Below are 19,078 nucleotides of genomic sequence, written 5' to 3'. Positions count from 1 at the left end.
AAAATAGACACACAGAGATCAAGAGAAGAGAAGGATGTCTTCTGACATCCACATGGCTAGCAGACACATGAAAAGATACTCAACATCACTCATCAGGGAAATACAAAGCAAACCACAATGAGATACCAACTCCCACCTGTCAGAAGGGCTAAAATTAACAACACAGGCAACAACAGATTTGGCGGGGATGCGGTGAGAGGCGAACCCTTGCACGTGGGTGACTAGGACCCTTAAGCGTCCAACTTTGGCGCAGGTCGCGATCTTGCAGTTTTGGGTCTGAGCCCTGTGTCAGACTCTGTGTTGACAGCTCAGAACCTGGAGCCTGCTTTGGATTCTGTGTCTCCCTCGTTCTCTGCCCCTCCCCCCCTCAAAAATAAATAAAAACATTAAGGGGAACCCTTTAACACTGTTGGTGGGAATGCAAACTGGTGCAGCCACTCTAGAGAACAGTATGGAGGGTCCTCAAAAAATTAAAAATAGAACTACCCTATGGCCAAGCAATTGCACTACTAGGTATTTCTCCAAAGGATACAGGAGCGCTGCTTCAAAGGGGCACATGCACCCCAAATTTATAACAGCCCTAGTAACAATAACCAAAGTATGGAAAGAGCCCAAATGGCATTGACTGATGAGTGGATAAAGAAGCTGTGGTATACACCACACACACAGACACACACACACACACACACACAGTGGAATACTTCTGAGTGATGGTAAAGAATGAAATCTTGCCATTTGCAACAATGTGGATGGAATTAGAGTGTATTATGTGAAGTGAAATATATCAGTCAGAGAAAGACAAATATATGAATTTACTCATGTGGAATTTAAGAAAACACAACAGAGGAACACAGGGGAAGGGAAGGAAAATAGAAGATAAAAATACAGAGGCAGGCAAACCATTAGAGACTCTTAAATACGGAGAACAAACTGAGGGTTGCGGAAAGGGTGATGGGTGGGGGGATAGGCTAAATGGGTGATGGGCATTAAAGGAGGGCATTTGTTGGGATGAGCTCCAGTGTTACATGTAAGTGATGAATCACTGGGTTTTCCTCCTGAAACCAATACTACACTGTATGTTATTCAACTTCAATTTAATTACATGAGTTTTAAAAGATAGAACAGAATAGAAAACACCGAGATGCACACACACACACACACAGAAATATATATTCGATTAGTCTTCACCTAAGCAGGAAAGAATATCCAATGTCTCTTCAAAGAAGGTGTTGGGGAAAGGGGAGAGCATCAAGCAAAAGAATGAAAGTGAACCACTTCCTTACACCATGCACATAAATAAAGACAAAATGGATGAAAATCCTAAAAGTGAGACCTGAAACCATAGAAATCCTAGGACAGAACACAGGTAGTAACTTCTTTGACATCAGCCACAGCAACTTCTTTCAAAGATCTGTCTCCTGAGGCAAGAGAAACTAAAGTAAAAACAAACTCTTGGGATTTTTATCAAATAAAAAGATTCTGCACAGTGAGGGAAACAGTCAACAACACGAAAAAACAACTTACGGAATGGCAGAAGATATTTGCAAAGGACATATCTAATAAATGGCTAATATCCAAAGTAGATAAAGAAGTGATATATAACACAAGCCCCACCAATTACAACCTGGGCCAAAGACATGAGCAGACCTTTCTCCAAAAAAAACGTATGCAGATGGCCAACAGGCACATGAGAAATGCTTATTTATCATCAGGGAAATGCACATCAAAACCAAAGTGAGCTACTACCTCACACCTGTCAGAATGGCAAAATTCAACAACAAAAGAAGCAATCGGTGTTGGCAAGGATGTGGAGAAAACAAACTTCTTGGGAATGCAAAGTGGTGGTGCCACAGTGGAAAACAATATGGAAGCTCCTCTAAAATTTAAAAATACAACAACCTTATGATCCAGCAGTAGCACTACTGGGTATTTACCCAAGGAATGAAAGAACACTGATTCAAAAGGATACATTTATAGCATGAGTTGCAATAGCGAAGATATGGAAGCAGCCCAAGTGTCCATCAATCAATGAATGGATAAAGAATATAGATAGGTAGATAGATAGATAGTGGAATTATATATATATATATATAATTATATGGATTATATATACATATGATTTCCATATATAATAGAACATATAATATATTTTTATATAATAATTATATTATCTATTAATTATATAATTATATAAAATATCTATAAATTCCATATATAATTATAACATACACATGTGGCCTCCTCCTGCTACCTTGCATGCAGAAATATTTAGGAGTAATTGGCAGGAATTGAAGACAAATCAGGATGACAATAATTTACAGATAGATACAGGAGGCTTTGCAATGGAAGGTCAGTGGGAAATGCTCCGTGCCTGCCATCCTGGGCCTGCACTTGTGACGCTCTTGACCCACCTCAAATACAGGTTCATTTTGTATGAATTCCTTTAACCACCACCCATCCTTGTTCTGTGCCCAGCACTATATCTTTATTTGTGACCATGAAAACATGACGGGTGCCATGTGGAGATGATGTTCAATGAGAAAGACAGAAGTGAAAGGGGTGGGGGGGGGCGGTCCATGGGTCAGCAGGGATGGTGGAAAACAGCAACAGGCCATTTAAAATAGAGACTTGTACTTCAAAGGAAACTTCTTCCAAAAGGAAAACGTAGCACACAGGTCTTGTAAAAGGAATGCATTAGAGCTTTTGGAAAACTATGTGTTTGTATTGAATATGTGAACATATGTGATAATTGAACATGTGATAATGTCACCTGTATACTTATTCCTAGAACAAAAAATTAAATTGGAGTGGACCAGGTACGTGTCTGGCAATTTGTCTCACCAAATTACAGCATGTTGGAAGGAATCTTCTAGGCCACTTTAACTTTTCCAATGGATGCTCTAATCCTATGACAATCAAATCATTCTCTTCGGAAACCTCCATTGTGTCATCTTCCTCACAGATTCAAGGAAGTTAGCTCATCATAATTCCAGGTACCCACAGAGTACCCTAGTCCTTTCCTCTGAAGTCTGGGCCAAGGATGACCCTGTGTCCAGCAGAAACCTACCAATTTCAGCAATTCCCTGCACATGTTTGGGCATTTGAGCATGCAGGTAGGAAAATGGATGCTGCTGCCCCATGGCAGGGCTCGCTCGAACCCTCTTGTCACTTCTCCAGAGTCTCCTTTTTCATGAACACACCACGAGTGTATGTGTGCCAGTGTACATGCGGGGACTGGAGGGTAACAAGTAACTTGTTCTCCACATGGAGAACAAGTGGCCATGATTCCTCCCAGCATATTAAACTCTCTCATTTCTACAGAAAACCTGATAGGAGGGATTTGAACCATGGCTTAAAAAGGCAGAGGCCAGCCTTATCCTGTGGACTCTTCCCGCCTCCTGTGATCTGTGCCAGTCCTAGTCTCTCGATCAGAACAGTCACCCCACGGTAGAATGAGAGCTTGGATAGAGAACCACACAGGTCAGTTCTCCAGAGAATGTGATATCAGGCTCCATCAACACTGCCTAGGGTGTCAGATGGGGAGTGTTCAGCCACACCTGTACACTAAGTGTACCTGTTTGCTTTAGACAGGCCTTAAAACCTGCATAGAACAGGCAAATGTTTGGAGCCACTGAGGAAAGATCAGGTCTGTGTCCACCACCTGGCACGCAGGACATCACTCAGGCCCAACAGCGCATGAGTGTGCTCCCTGCTTTCAGAAGCATGGCAATGCAGCAAAGGCTCGGCTCAAAAGTGGGTCTTGAGTAACCATCCCACCCCTCTGCCACCTACTGTGCCCAGAAGAGAAGGAAGGCATCCATATCAACCAGGCAGAAGCATTCTACCTCAGAATCATACAGTTTCCTTCCACACCTGCCTCTGCTGCTGGGCCTACAGAGATCTGTCCTTCAGAAGGACATAGATCCTTTCCAAAGTCACACAGTGCTCTAATGGTAAATTTCTTGCTTTGGTAGAGGTGAGATTTGGGCACCTGTAGTAGATATCAAAGTCACAGTGGCACAAAGAATACAGATGTGTTTCTTCTGCATATAAATGAACCCCGGAAGTCGCTACCCTATAACTGACTATGGCTTGCCCACCATGGGAGATCACACATCATTGATGTCCCCGCTCTAACATGTGAGTATAGCATTTCCCTTTTTAAAATTTAACAAAGCAGAATCTAGGCTGAATGCATGGTGGTGTGGCGAGAACATCCCGTCATTTACAGAAGAATTAATTGGTCCTGAAAAGAATTCATTCGCTATAAAATAAATTCAGATAAACTAGAACTTGTATGTTGAGCTATACCTTTTTAAGTTGATCAAGAAATTGAAGTGTTTTATGATTTTTCCCCGGAAACTCTTTATCCCAAGACATCCTATGTTCGTCTACGTCTGATTTCCATGTTCATTAAGCACAGCACCAAAATAAAATGATTTGTGTGCAGGAGCTCAGTTCTCCAAGATAAAATGTCTGCGTCAGGAAAGCAGGGTCCAAATGGAGGTGTAAAAACAGCAAGATCAAATCATCTGCTCATGGTTTTCCCTGTTTTATGCCAAATGTGTATTTAATTCTCATTAGTTAGCCTACTGTGCAATATTGGTTTCAGGATTAGAATTCAGTGATTCGTCACTTACAGACCACATCCGGTACTCATCATAACAAGTGCCCACCTCAATACCCATCCCCCCTCTATCCCATCCTCCACCCACCCAGAAAAAGAAATCAACGAATAGATCCCATTGGCAATTGCACCAAAGATACTTTGTAAGAAACTTAGAAATCAGCCTGACCAAAGAAGTTTAAGATATGCACTCTGAAAACTTAAGAAGGAAATGGAAGATGATACAAAGAAATGAGAAAACATTCCATATTCATGGTTTGCAACTACAAATATTGTTACAATGTCTATGTTACCCAAAGCAATCTACACAATGCAATCCTTATCCAAATACCACCTGCATCTTTCTCACAGGTACAACAAAGAATCCCAAAATTTGGTGGGATCACAAAAGACCCTGAATAGCCAAAGCAATCCTGGGGAAGAAAAACAAAGCTGGAGGCTCCAGTGTGGAACATATTCCAAAGAGCACTAAAAAGAAAAAGGAAAAAGAGAAGGAAAAGCCTAATGATTTACTGTGACTGACTCATGATTCTAAATACGCTTGTTTTTATTTTGTCTTTGTGCGTAGAGTTCATCAGCAGTATCATAAAATCAACTGTTTGCCACTCAAATATTTAGAATAAAGTATGAAAAAAATGAGAGCAGAATGTGACATCATGAGGCTTCAATGTTAATGCATTTTCTAATCCAATGTGTTTCAAAATATTCAAACTCACCACTCCCAGGTGACAGTAGAATTTGACAAAATTCAGCTGCCACAAGTGACAGACTGCTTTTCACGTGAATGTAAACATTTCTATACTTGGGCCAGATATCAGTTACATGTTTGGAGATCACACAGAATTACTCAAAGCTCAACCTCTGGAAGGCTTCCCACTTTAGTCCCGTATGTTATATTAATAATGTCTACACAGCCGAAGACATAAAACAAAGAGTGGTGTGTCCCTGTGTGTTTAATGCAATCCAAAGAAAGGTGTCACGTTGCAAAGCAATCAGGTTAGATGTCAAATAGAGTGGGGAATATAAAACCCAAATGCACTTCAATACAGGTGGTGCTGGAAAGAGCCCACCTCACTTCAGGGGCAGGAAGAGACTGACATCAGAGGTCAGAGTCAGGAGCGACTGGTCTGTCCTCAGTGAGTAGGCAAGCTCCCACTCTGGTGGTGGGCTGCCACACAGCAATTCGTTTTTGATGTTGGGGAAGAAAAGTTGTTCTGTTACAACTCAGTGCTTGGCAAGATTGTTTGGCCCCAGATAGTCACTCCCTGCCTTCTCCCCACCTCCTGGAATGCCTGAACTTCCTTCTGAGATACTAACGTTTTGTCCGTGGAAAGTCAATATATTAGAGTGGTTAAGTATTGAAAAAGGTAAAATAAATGAGCCCATTTCGACAAAAGCAAATGAATACGAAGCCTGTCAGAAGTTGTTTTTCTTGGGGATGCGTCTCTCAAGACCACTTAGGATGCCTACAAGTGGGAAAAATTTCCCAAGCAGGAAAAATTGTTGCTGAAGAAATATTTGCTATGACACTGTTTATTATTAGGGTTGGCGCTGCCAGTGGTAAATGTACCCCTGTCCAAGGTTACAGTTGGCAAGAGACACCCACTCTCCACTCTCCCCACCGGGGAAAGTAACATTATCATCTAAAATGTACATTGTCATATTTACAACAGAACTTCGTTGGAAAGTCACTACGAAAGCACTTGTGTTCCTCAGGGAAAGACAGGTAAGCTCACCTCAGCAACAGCCTGCTGCCTCTTTACAGAAACGGCCCTCCGCTTTTCCTTTTTAGGGACATCTAGAAGGACACAGATTACACGTCTGTACCTTGTTTGTGCTGCTCAAGAATAACTCAGGGACTTTTCCTTGATATGAACATGGGCCAGAGCATAAGGATGCTTGTGGTCACCTGCATGGACTTAATGTTACTGCTGAGCCACACTCAGCAATAATACTTGACGTGTGCAATATGAGTTTTTTTGAGAAGGTAGACATTTGCAATTTTGCAGCGTCAGTGGCACATATCCTCTGGGGGAACAACTCTGTGTGTGTGTGTGTGTGAGCGTAGGGGTGGGTGGGGTGGTGCTGTCTCTCTCACACACACCAACTCACATTTACACTGCATAAAGTCACACAAGACACCGCCAAGCCTCATGAACACTCTCCCCAAAACACATTAATGGAACACATGACTCCCTTGTATTATGGAAATATGGATATAGTTTTTTCCCAGGGAACTTTATCTTTCCCCCGCACACCCATGACTTAGTCCTGGAAATAGAAGGTCCTCCAGACTGAACACAACAAGAATGCACCACCTGCCTTAACATCTAGAGTTTTCCTAGCAAGAGACTGATTCCAGAATACATACCATTTACAGTGGCCTCTGAGTACACCTGCAGTTACAGAAAAACTAGCACCATGAGTGTAATATGTGTACCTTGTCATTGGTTCTCTTAATGACTATTAGAAAGCAAATGATCTGGAAGAACCAGTAAAGTCAAGGCCCCTGAATCAAGCACAGAATACACCAGTGGAAAAGACATGAGTTTTTCCTATGGAATGAATCTCACAAGTCCATTCAAGCAGTAATTCCAAAGTTCTTAATTCAATGAGCTACCTCAGTGGCTCGGATGGTTGAAATTCTGATTCCTGATTTCAGTTCACGTCATGATTCCAGGGTCAAGCGATGGAGCTGAGCTCCATCAGGAGCTCTGTGCTGAGCATGAAGCCTACTTAAATCTCTCTCTCCCTCTGCTCCTCTCCCTCAATCACAATGCTCTCTCTCTCTTTCTCTCTCTCCAATAATAAATAAATAAATAAATAAATAAGCAAAATATTTTGTTCAAGGAGCAAAAATTTCTTCTGAGTCTGCCGTACAATTTACACCTCCTCTTCCTACCCTGAGAAAATGGTACCTAACCTCTAAAAAATACACTGTCACATTGTTTTGTCTGAATTCACTCGAAAATAATCAAAACCTAGAAGTCAACATTTCTATCTCAGGCAAAGACATGGAAGCTCACCATAGAAGCAGATTTTGTTTGTCCTTCTGTCCTCTTCCTTTGCTCTTATTCCTTTGCTCCTCCTAGGAGGACACAGAGTAACTGTCAGTCCATTGTTAGTGTTGCTCCAGAATTTCCCAGCAATCAGTGTTAGTACGGATATGGGGCAAGACTGTCTGGTATTGCCTGGATCATAAGCATGGACTTAGCTGTTGCTAGGTTATCAGCAACAGCTGAGAGAGGAAAGCAACCAGGAGGAAGAGGAAATGCAGGAGAAACAGTCTTTGACATTCCAGCTTAAGGCAACCTTGTTAGTGTGAAAGAGTCAGTGTACAAATGGACAGCATGAATGGACACAAATGGACAAATGGACACACTGTGAGGAGGAGTCCCAATCTCTCCCTGCCCATTGAGATGTCTCTTCATTTGTCTTGCCAGGAGGAACCTCCTTCAACTTGCCACCCAACTGGAGATGACTAGGAGGACACAGAGTAGCTTCCAGCCCTTGGAATTGTATCTCATGAATCACTCAAAGAGCTCCCTTGACCTGGACAAGAGAACTCTGTAGATGGATGCGGATGGTTAAAAATCATGCATATGACTGCTGTTGAGCCACCCTTCTTCATGGAAGGAGAGGCCAAGACGAACAGCAGACAAGAAAGGATAAACAGGGCGCCTGGGTGGCTCAGTCGGTTGAGCGTCCGACTTCAGCTCAGGTCACGATCTCGCGGTCCGTGAGTTCGAGCCCCACATCGGGCTCTGGGATGATGGCTCAGAGCCTGGATCCTGCTTCTGATTCTGTGTCTCCCTCTCTCTCTGCCCCTCCCCCATTCATGCTCTGTCTCTCTCTGTCTCAAAAATAAATAAACGCTAAAAAAAAATTAAAACAAAAAAGAAAGAAAGGATAAACAGAGTCGTGGCTTTGTCATTAAAATCAACCTCAAGCACTGTGAAATAGATCTACAAATGGAACCAAACTATGCTCTACGATTCGAAAAACGGGTCCCATTACACAAACTGCTTGCTGTGAAGCCCCACTAACTGGTACTAACTTCATGATGTCATGCAAAACCATTTCTACCTCTGTGGATCCACACGGGCTGCAATCTATTTTGTAAGGTTTTTCCATGTGATTTTAACCTGTTTATTGATGAGCTCAGTTCAATGCAAGTCATTCTATACTGTTCTATGGAATCTATAATTCTATCGTATTTTTCCAATAATCAGTTATAAGGATGATCCATTATGGGATTCCAGTAAATACTGGAATTATACCTTTGAAATCTAGCTGTAAAGAGGAGTGGGAGGAACAGCATTTCAATTATCGAATGCATAAGTCACAGTGTTGAAAGGTCCAGCATAGGGATTTTAGTCAATGGTACCATCATGGCACTGCATGGTGGCACACAGTAGTTACACTTGTGAGTACATAATGAACACATAGGCCTGTCAAATCACTATCCTTTATGCCTGAAATTGATGTAACATTGTGTGTCAACTCTACTTCAACAATAATAACAATAATAATGATAATAATGAAAAACGCTAAAAAGAAGATAGTCAAAAAATTCAAAAGGTAAAATGAATTAAAATGACCATAATTTATCCTATAGTATTTTTCCATCCAGTTTTTGTCTCATCTGTGTATTCCTTGAGTTAGGCAGCTCTCCAAGCTAAAAGCAGACATCCAATAATGGGAGGGTTCGTTACAGTGTGAGACATGGGTACCTTTTTATATTCTCTAACCCAACTCTGTAAAAGAGTTGCAAAAAATATAGTGCACTTTGGGTTAATAACCAAAAAGGTGCTTTGAGTTCTTATTTGCCATTTTTGCTGAGGTGTATAGCTTCCAGCATTTGAGCACTTCTGGGGTTGAGGTAAGCTATCAAAGAACACTGCATCCCTGCATATCTCTGAATCCCTGTTTATGGCCAGCTTCTGAGAAGTGACCCAGTACTGAAAGAGATTTACCAGGGATTTCGATACTGTCCCTCCCAGTCTCTTTATGAGCTGACCAGACAGATTTGAACCCTCTATGTGGTTTTCACAATGATGGCTATGCCAAACACTGTCCTCAATGTGACCACAGAGATGCATGCAGTCCCAGAAATATACACAGAACTTGGAAAGAGTTTGTTTGGTTTCTACTGATTCCATGGTTCAGAGTCAACCATGTCAGTGTGGGGAGTATAATTCAAAAGCTCAGAATACCAGCATGGGGCTGCTCTCACATTTTGGCTTTTCAGTTAAGAGTTTGTGAGCTTGGTCACAATAATCTTCGTGCTTCAATCTCTCCATCTGAACAGTGTCCTCAGAAAGTACAGCACAACAGTTGTCATGAGGGTGGGATGATTAATGCAAGTAAAGCCTGTGGTGTTAAAGCTCAGGAAGTTTAATCAGAAAGGAAATAACTTGTCTGATATCTCACAACCTAACAAAACTGAGAGCTGCATTCAAACCCTGGGGTCCAAGCTCCCAGGGCAGTGTTTTTTCCATGACACAGCTGCTTTTTCTAAAAATAATCACTTTATCTTAAAGAAGACACAGTTTTTAAGTTGTCAGATAAAGTTCTCAAAAATGACATTGGTGACTGCCTGAGTACACAGTAAGTGGCCATTTCCCAAATTACTGTGCACGATGCTTCCAGAATGTATCAGTTGCTTGACCCAGGATCAACAGACATCTGATCAAACATGATGAAAACAATGTGCCCTGGGAAAAGACGCATCATCTACATAACATATTGGTGTTGTCAAATGTGTGAAACCGTATCATCTTGTATGGTTGATTCCTTCTAAATGTGAGTCCTCAAGCTAAGGCTGTTGCCAAGTCATCTAAATGACCATAGTGTAGCCTTTGAAGAGAGCTCTGGATGAAGAGTCAGGAGATCTGAGTCAAGCATTACATCAAAACAACATTAATAGAGACTTGTTATTTTTTAAAGCTGGACCTCTACATAAAAATTATGCAATTAGCTACATATATAATTCTTATTTCACTTTTCATCTCAACACACTATCTACTGTTGTGTGTGGAAGGCTGGATACTCAATGGATATTTAAAAAAACAGGAAACACACACATACACACAAAAAAATACTATTTTCCCAAGTTCTTACATCTGCAGAGGGTAAAAAGTTGAGTGAAAGCATATGGCTGACATTTCTGTAAAACCATAAGTGGGGGTAACAGCAAACATTTAAAAGAAAATGTGCATTGTGGTCCATAAACACGTCCATGCACGTTCTTCTCAGCTGTTTTGGAAAGCTAATTATATGAATAGAAGCAGCATGTGCCCAAATATATTGAGCTCAATACACCCTTAAGGAGAAAAGGAGCATGAAGGCGTGTTCAAACAAAAGTAGAGGGCCCCACAGGCAAGAGGCATGGAAATCACCTCTCTCCATCCTAACAAGAAAAAGCCTGAAGAGACTGAACAATCCACAACTCTTCTGGAATTTATGAGAGCGAAAAACACAAGACAAACCTTGGCCCCCAAGAGACAGAAAAGTTACTAAGGGGAGTCAAGTTTACTGGAGCAGAGTCTCTCAAGAAGAACACACTTTTTTCTCAAGCTCTCATGGAACCTTCACCAATAGAGACCACACGCTGGGCCATGAAAACCCAACTCGAATTGAAAAGAGTAGAAATCTTACCATGTATGCTCTCACACCTCTGTGAAATTAAATTAGAAATCCACAGCAAAGAGAATTATTGGAAAAATCCAAATATATCTGGAGATTTCATCATACACTTCTGAATAATACAGTGGTCAAAGAAGTTTCAAGAGAAACTGAAAAGTTTTTTTTTCAATGAAGTGAAGATATAATTTGATGAGAAATTGTGGACATCAGTGGTTGGGGGAAAGTTACAGTCCTGAATGCCATGTGTTAGAAAACAAGAAAGACATAAAGTGAATAATTTAAGCTTCCACCTTAGGAAACAAAGCAAGGAACAGTAATTAATATAAAAAGAAGCAGGAGGAAAAAATATTGCAGATAAGACTGAAATAGAAAATAGGATATTATGAGAGAAAACAAAAGCAAGACAAAAGCTGGTTCTTTGTAATTGTCAGTAAAATGGTTAAAGCTCTAGCCTGACTAACCATGAAGAAAAGAGAGAAAACATGTTAGCATCAGTCGAAAAAGGAGTCATCGCTACAGATCTTATGGACATTGAAAGAATTCTGAAGTAATATTTGGAACAACTCTGATATAGCTTAAACTAAAGAGGCTATTTCCTTCAAAGACACAAACTACCAAAACCCACACAAGAGGAATATATCATCTGAATAGATGTGTATCAAAGAAATTGAGTCAGTGAAAGAAAAATATGTGATTTCACTCACATGTGGAATTTAAGAAAAAAACAGATGAAAACGTGGGAATCAGGGGTTTAGAAAGAAAGTGAGAGAAACCACAGGAAAATCTTAAGGATAGAGAACAGTGTTGCTGGAGGGAGGTGGGTGGACAGGTATTAAGGAAAGAAATTGTGATGATTCCTGGGTGTTGTAGGTAAGTGATGAATCACTGAATTCTGCCTCGAAACTAATTTTGCACTGCATATTAACGAACCAAAATAATAAAAAATTAAAACTACATACAAAAAAGAAAAAATTGATTAATTTAAAAATAATGTATAAAGGAAGTGCCAGCCTCAGAAGGTTTCACTGGTGACGTCTAACAAATCTTATAAAGCAAAACACAGTCTTCCTGTATCATCCAGCAATGTTATCGCTCGGTATTTACCCAGTTGAGTTGAAAGATTGTGTTCACACAAAATCTTACCCAGGAGTGCTTATATCAGCTTTATGTATGATCAATACTAGAGGCAACCACACTGTCCTTCAATAGGCGAAAGGATAACCAACTTTCAATACATCCAATGAAATATTCTGTAACAAAATAATTGAGCTATCAAGCCCCCAAAAAGACATGGATAAATGTTAACTGGATACATATCAGTGAAAGAAGTCAGCCTGAAAAAGCCACACGGTCTATGCTTCCAACTATACACCTAGAAGAAAAGAGAATGCACGTCAACACCTAGTTGGTGCTGCTGAAGAATAATTCAGGGACTCTTCCTTTATATGAACATGGGTCAGAGTATATGGAGGCTTTTGTTACCTGCATGGGCTTCCTTGAAGTGTGCAGTATGAGAACGTTCTGAAAATGTAGACATTGGTCATTGTGCAGTGTCAGTGGCACATATCTCCTGGAAAAACCCACATCTCTCTCCCTCTCTCTGTATTTCAATATGTCTGTCTCTTTCGGAGTGACGCTCTCTCTCTGTCTCTGGGTCTCTCAAGAAAACACACACACACACACACACACATACAGAACCATCCCAAGACTCATGCACACAAAATCACACAGCACACAAGGAATACATTATCTTTCGCATACTGTAGAAACATGGACATAGTTTTTCACCTGGGACGTCGGTCTTTCCCCCGCCACCCTCAAGCACCAGTCCCCCCAGGACTCTGGAATCAGGGTAGCTCTCCAGACTGAAGACAAGAATACCCCACAAACATCACCACCCAAACATATTCTTCAGCAACAGTTTCCAGGATACATAACTTTTTCCCGTGCTCCTACGGCCACATGAATGTTAGGAAAGAAAACACCATCAGGGTGAGATCATGATATACAGTATTTGCCCCACTCTTCAGTTCTCTTGGTGACTTTAGGATATAAGATAGGACACAGTGGGTGAGTCAAAGACCACAAAAGCAAATGAATAGGATGCCTGTCAGAAGTTGTTTTTCCTGGGGATGTGTCTCTCAAGACCACTTAGGATGGCGACTACAAAACTCTTCACACAAGCAGAAAAAATCGCTGCTGATGAAAAAGATTCGATGACACTGTTTTTGACCAGGTTTTGCACTGCCAGTGGTAAATGTCCCCTGACCAAAGTTACAGTTGGCAAGAGACAACCACTCACCACTCTCCGTACCAGGGAAACTAACAATATCATCTAAAATGTACACTGTCATAGTGACAACAGAAGTTGATTGGAAAGACTCTAAGAAAGCACTTGTGTTCCTCAAGACAGGGAAGCTCACCTCAGCAACAGCCTGGTACCTTCTTACACGAACGGCATGCATCTTTTCCCTCTTAGGGACACCTAGAAGGACAGAGAATGTATGGCAGTACATTGTTGGTGCTGCTCAAGAATAACTCAGGGATTCTTCCTTGATACGATCATGGGGCAGAGCATACAGAGGCTTTGGTTACCAGCATGGACTGAATGTTCCTGCTGAGTCTCGTTCGGCAGCATTCTTGGAAGTGTGCAGTATGAGTTTTGTTGACAGTAGACATTGGCTATTGTGCAGTGTCAATGTCACGTGTTTCCTGGAGAAACACACATCTCTCTCTCTCTCTCTCTCTCTCTCTCTCATGAGTGTGTCTCGTTCTCTTTGTTTTTCCCTCTCCCTTAGTTTCTGCCTCTCTCAAACACACGCACGCGGGCACGTACACACACACACAACACACTGTGAATTCATTGTCTTCTCACACTGTAAACATGGACTTAAGTTTTCCCCTGGGAAATCTGTCTTTTCTCCACACCCTCATGCCTCTGTCCTACAAAGAACATGGAGTCAGGGTAGCTCAACAGACTGATGCCAGCAAGAATGCCCGATCTTCCTGACCATATAATTTCATCAGTGGGTTAAGTGTCCCACTCTTTATTTGGGCCCAGGTCATGATCTCAAGGTTTCTGGAATCAAATCTCTGACTGTGATTCTACACCGCTCCCTCAATAAATGAATAACCTTTAAAAGTTATCCAACAGAGAATGTAAACTGATGCAGTCACTATGGAAAAACAATATGGACGGTCTTCAAGACATTTAAAAAAGAACTACAATTTGATTCAGCAATCCCAGTTTGGCTAACACATCCAAAATATTGAAATCTGGTCTTCCATATGATATCTGCACTTTCTTGTTCTGCATTCGCAAAAGCTGAGATATCGAAACAAATGAAGGTCCACTGATGAAAAAATGCACAAAGACGATGTGGTCTGTCCATACAATGGGAGACTATTCAGGCTTAAAAAAAGGAAATCCTTTCATTTTTGACAACATAGACGGCCCTGGGGGACTTGGTGTTAAGCGAAATAAGCCAGACACATAAAGAAAAATACTGCAAGATGTCACTTACATGTGGAAATTAAAATAGACAAAAGCAAAGAAACAGAAAATAGCATAGCCGCTGAAGGGAGCGGTAAAGGATTTGGTGATCAGGCACCAAGTTTCATTTATACAAATAAATCAGTTCTGGAAACCTACCTTGCAACATGGGGCTTGTGGTGAACTGCTTGAAAATCAGTAAGAGTGATTTTGTAGGTTGAGTTCATTTACTACGAAAGAAAAAGAAAATTTCCAGCACTCTGTGGGCACATACCTTTATCTGTGTGAGACAGTATAGAAATCAGAACAATCCAGTCATTGAAAACATAGGGTTGGTGCTTTTGGGTTGTGCCTAAGTTTCCTGTAGTGCACAATGAAAGCTTTCCTACGGTCTATTAGTCTTACGGTATGAAGTTGAAAGTGATTAAATGTAGGAAAAGTCCGGAAAAAATGACTGATAGTTCAGAAACAAGTGTGTGTTTAGTCACTAAATATCTGGAACTTCAACACTTTGTAGTGGTTGAATCCAGGGTGGGGACTTGGATGGCTACAGGACAAAGGAGGATGGAAGCTTCCTTTTCATCCTGTCAATGGCTAGGATGCTTTACAGCTCATGTGGAAGACCTGTTACCATCTCCTGGGATCCCCATATCAACCCCATGGGGCAGAGAGGGCAGGGCCTGTGACCCACATTTTCTGTGAGAGATTAAATGATTCACCAAGTCTCACTATTCTGAACAGTGGGAGGTCCAAGATAGGAATAACGATGTTCCCTGGGGACAGAGATCCCTGAAAATCTGGGACCTTCCCAGGGCACCTGAGATCATGACTTAAACCCTTGAGCCAGGTGTTCCCCCAATCTCTTTATCAAACCTTCCTCCCCAAGGTCTCTGTGGAAGACACATGATGCCTTGGAGGAACTGCCTAAGCTAAAAGAACAGTGCAAATCCTAACTCAGGCCCCCACCTCTATGTTTCAACCCCTGACCCAAGGCACAATGCAGTTACCAAGTGAAGCCCTTCCAAAGGAGCAGGGGAAGCCCAACAGTGGCCATCCCTCCCCGGGATCCACACTACCAGGGGTATCACAAGGAGACTTCCCCAATGGCCACTTGGCCACCATCTGTGGCCAGCGGTCTGCTCAGCTCCCAAGCTGACTCCGAAGCCACAGCCTTCCATACCAACTGTCACATGAAGACTATGCCAAGAATTAGCTTCCCTTCAGTTGACTAACCCTGGCTGAGCAGCTACTGTGAATTAACTGAGAAATTGGCCCATCGGGCTGGTGCTTTGATTGTTTATTGAAAGTAGGCTGCAACACTTAACGTGGCACTATTGGTCTGTGGAACCATCTGAGCAGTCAGGACTAAGGCCTGGCTGGTGGAAGGCAGGGGCTGTACTGGCTCTGAATGGGCCCCTTCCCAGTTCCTCCTTCCCCCAAATCTGATCTCTACAGACTCCTCATCCTTCTTTATACCGTGCAGTGGCAGGGGCCCATGTCCCATCTCCTTTTAGATGGACCCTTCCATACCCAAGGCCTGGAGAAGCCTCTTCCCCCTCTACCACCATGACTCTCCCTAAGGATCAACCAGACTTGCTTTGATCTTTCTTCTGATGTTTACTCTTTTGCAAGTGATTATAAACAACCCTTTACTGAGAGACTAGATTCAAATCAAGGCACAGCAGCCTGTTATTTAATCATAAATCTTTTGTTATGAATCTCATCAATTAACAAATTTTACATAAGGAAAGCCCACCATTAAAAACCAAACAGTATTGGGGCGCCTGGGTGGCGCAGTCGGGTAAGCGTCCGACTTCAGCCAGGTCACGATCTCGCGGTCCGTGAGTTCGAGCCCCGCGTCAGGCTCTGGGCTGATGGCTCGGAGCCTGGAGCCTGTTTCCGATTCTGTGTCTCCCTCTCTCTCTGACCCTCCCCCGTTCATGCTCTGTCTCTCTCTGTCCCAAAAATAAAAAACGTTGAAAAAAAAAAAATAAAAAAAATAAAAACCAAACAGTATTATTAACTATGTGCTATTTTTCTTCTAGTCTTGCCTTGAGATGCTAGCCGGATATATATTCATTAAGCTTGTCAGCTATTGGCTTTCATTTACTAGCAAGCAATGGGATAGTTCATTAAGAGCAAAGGCCCCACTGGAGCATGGGTGAGAGTGTCAAAACAAGGAGGTTAGACACAGGGCTAGTAATCAAATGTTTGAGTTCTTATTGGTCATGATCCCTACAGTGTGTAGTTCATGGGAATCAAGCTGTTTTTAGGGTACATGCTGATAAAGTTACCAAATGCTCTTCATGATGTCCCTGAATCTTTTTTCCGTAATGAGTCTTCACACACCACATGCAACGGGACCTGAACTCATCACCCAGGGAGCAAGAGATGCATGCTCCAGCAGCTGAGTAAGGCACCAGCCCGTTATGTTCCCGATTCTTATCAGATTTGTGCCGTGTCCTGAAGAATGACCACACCGTGAAAATGACCAGGCACTGACTAGATCTCTAACTCATCTGTACAAAGAAGCAGCAATGAGGGTGATGGCACAAGGTTCATTGTGAATTGGTAGTTTTAGGCTTCATTTTCATTGTCTCACAGGTAGGCTCACAGAACTTAAGCATTACTAAGGCTCACTCGTATTGACAATGCCATCAAACACGTTTAAAGGACCTCTTCCGTCCTTACTGGACTCCGGCCAAGTGCTGAAGTGCTCAGCACTGGCAGAATTTGACCAGGTCTTCCTAACTCGTGCCTCCAAACTTTCAAAATCTTTGAACTGACCAGAACCATGTAAGATTTCTAGATCATTTTCACATTAGTGACTACAGCAAGTTCTATTATAATCTAGCTTGAGAGTTTCCCTGGGCTATGGGACCACAGAGACTACCTCATAATAATAGCTTTTGGGATTTTCCTTTGTCCAGGTGATTCCTGACATACACAAATTCTGGAACTCCTTTGCCCAGCCAATGATCACATGGCTAATTAAAAGTGCAGTTCGGTAGTTAAAACATGAGCACTGGGACTACAGGTCTGGGTTCACATCCTGACTCTTAGGAGTTCATGTTCCTGGAAACAACATTCTCCTTGCCTAAGTTTCTCCTCCTAAGAAGTAGGAAGAGTAACAAAACATCACATATGTTTGTGATGGCATTGAAAGAATTATCGCATGTAAAGTGTGCGGTGTATGACAAGGGGTCAGGAAGATTCATTAGAAGGTATAGCTATTAAGTGAGACCTTACAATTTTGCATGTTTCGGAGGTGGATTCAAACCTGGGAGTCTGAGTTCCCAAACCGTTGTTCTGTGACACAGAGCTGCTTTGCTTTGCCTAAAAACTATCATTTTACCTCAACATAATTAAGTTTTGACAGAATCAGAGGCCTCAAAAAAAAAAAAAAAGGAACACAAAAGAAAAGAAAAAAGAAAAAAGAAAGCTGTTGGTGACCCCTGGATCACACTCTCTGTGGCCTTTGACCAGAAGTATTCATGATTGTTCTCCAGAGTGATCCACTGTATACAGTGTAATTCTGGATAACACCTAAAGTATAAAACTAAATCTGTGTTTGGGGCCCACAAATTTTTGAAACTCTCATATTGTTAGGGTCTCTTTTGGGCAAGTCTATGTGATTGAAGGAGCACATCTCCCCAAATACTGAACCCAATACCTCTTTTTGGTATGAGTATAGGGAAAGCGTTTTAAAAACAATGATGGATACCATCCATATCAACCATTCTGGATTCACTTTACTTTTCTGTAATGAACAATTTGAATTCATATTTTGGAGTTTTAAAAGATTTACATTACAACAGACATTGCCGTATGTCTTCCCCTAGGAATACCTAGTGGTGACAAGAAAGGGGTGCAGGATATAGTCCTGCAGGGGTGCAGGATATGACCAAAAATCAAGAGCTAAAACCAATCTATAAAACATTCATAACTCTGTACGACCATATAGAGAGAGGAGATTTTAAATCATGGAAAAACATTTTGAGCAAGAGCTAACTGTCCAGTTAGTAGCAATGTTAAGAAGATCTTTATGAACATACCACCCCAGCAACAATTCAGAATGCCCATCTTCGAAGACGGTAGGTACAGATCTGAGAACCCACTCGCTATCAGATTTGAACTGCTCAGCTCAGAGACTGGCAATTGGAAAAAAAAGGGCATTTTACCTCAATTCATCGCCATGGCAACAGAGCTTTCATGGGGAATGCAGGTGCACACCTTCCAATTTCTGCTGTGTGGACAGGTGCGTCTCTACAGAGACAAGGGCACCATTGGAGATTAAGTGCTTTTGTTTC

This window comes from Panthera onca, chromosome D3, assembly GCF_046562875.1.
Source record: "Panthera onca isolate mPanOnc1 chromosome D3, mPanOnc1 haplotype 2, whole genome shotgun sequence".
NCBI classification, from domain to species: Eukaryota; Metazoa; Chordata; class Mammalia; order Carnivora; family Felidae; genus Panthera; species Panthera onca.
The sequence above is the reverse complement of the archived record's forward strand: the minus strand, read 5'-3'. Positions refer to the sequence as shown.